Genomic DNA, 2028 nt, shown 5'->3' with positions numbered 1-2028 from the left:
ATATACAATAGAAAAAAATTATAATATAAATTAACAAAATAAGTTTTAAGATGCTTATTATCATTGTTAAATTGATAATTAATTTAATTTGTAATATTCCAGCTTTATGATTGCGTTTCAAGTCCAATAGTAATCAGCATGCATTTGTAGAACTAGAGAAATGTATTTAAAATTTACATAAAGATATTATTAGGCACTAAGATCCAGGTTGGTATTTAATGTTCTCTTTTCATTTACATCTTTATTAATAAAGTAAATTTAATTAATAATAAACATAACTATTATAATTTAACAAACTGACAAAGTGTACTGCAAATTTTTAAGTATTCTATTAGTTCGTAGAAATATGTTATTCTAAAACAAACTGAAGCACAGAATATGTTATATATTTTCTCTTTATTTTTAACCTAAAAATAAAAAAAACCTAAAGATGCGTTCTAATTCGAGTTATACACATATGAACTATTTTTCCTTATTAACCATATAGTATAGTATTAACCATATAGATGATATCAAATGTGTATATTTTGTTTGTTGTTGTTGTTGTTGTAATAATTAGTTTAAAAAGCTATTGTCATGATAAAAGGAGATACACGAGAAATATGTTTCCACGTTTTAAAAAAAGAGCATTGATGGACACATTACATATAAAAATTTGTTAATTAAAAACTTTACTTTTTCACATATAATATTCTATAATTATATATACATCACAATTGCTTTCTCTAATAGTCGCATTTTCTTATATTCTAATTACTCTCTCGCGTAGTGACTTCATGAGTCTACGTCGACAGAGATGAATAGCGCGTACCGTGAGAAAATGCGACAGCCATTTTATTGCAAAGCGCATCCCAAGTTGCGGTCCCAGAACCACTCGTTTAGAGGAGCTGCTGTTTGAATTACTTTGCATCCACATGATAAAATACATGCTTTCTGGATGCTTTTATTGGCATCGTGACGACAAAGTTTCGCAGAGCATTTAATTTGAATAAATAGAGCTAAGAGGATAAAAGCTCTCGCATACGCTAGACAGATGAGCGAATGAACTGACGAATTTCGTAGAGTTTGCAAAGTTGCCATTTTAATTGTGAGCGAATAAAAACTATTATTATTTTGCGTAGTTCCATCCAATAATGTGGAATTTAATTATCGACGTTAATATTTAGCTGGTAACGTAAATAATGCAAAGCAATGTCATTGTCGTTTGACACCGCATACACTATTCGTAGCTATTGATCGCTTTCATTTCTCAATGCGGAAATGAAATTCTCATTTTGATCGAATCAAACGAACAGCGCGTTACGAAATCATCCATTCGATTTGCGCTGCTTTGTGTATCAAAATTGTTACATCTAATAAGTCATTACGGTGAGTGATCAGAGTATTGTAATACTTATGAAATTTGCTACATTGAAAATGAGATATTCTATAAATAATTTGCAGTCGATTACATGTCATTGTTAATTGTTGTATAAATCATTAAATAATTTGTGTGTTTTTAATTAACAATTGTAGATTGTGATTTCATTACTATTAATATAGTTCTTAAAATTTATTTATGATTTACTTATAAATTTCATGTTTAAATATAGTAATTTTTATAATTTGCGACATTTTTAAAATATTATTTTTCCAAAATATATTATTAAAAATAATTTTTTCTTTTATTTGTTTTTTAATTAAATTTTGATAAGGGATATTTTTTATTTTCGTTGTATTATAAATGCAATAATGATAAAATTATAAATTGGTTATATTTGCAATAAAGGATGTGTGAACGCTTTGAATCACAATATTATTAAATATAATTGAGGTTCCTCGAGCATTAAGTTTCAAACACTTCAGCAACTAACAGATCAGTTCATGAGTTCAAGTGGCCAAACGACTTTTCCATAACAATACAATGACGATGGCTGGAAACGTCACAGTTAACTTGTCGAACTTTCCGCAATGAGACTAAAGACGAAGTTTTGACATATGCTATAACGATCCGAAACTTAGATATTGATTGGATGCATAAGTTCAAAC

Source organism: Atta colombica, unplaced genomic scaffold (assembly GCF_001594045.1).
Source record: "Atta colombica isolate Treedump-2 unplaced genomic scaffold, Acol1.0 scaffold38, whole genome shotgun sequence".
In the NCBI taxonomy this organism is placed as follows: domain Eukaryota; kingdom Metazoa; phylum Arthropoda; class Insecta; order Hymenoptera; family Formicidae; genus Atta; species Atta colombica.
This window is presented reverse-complemented; position numbering follows the sequence as displayed.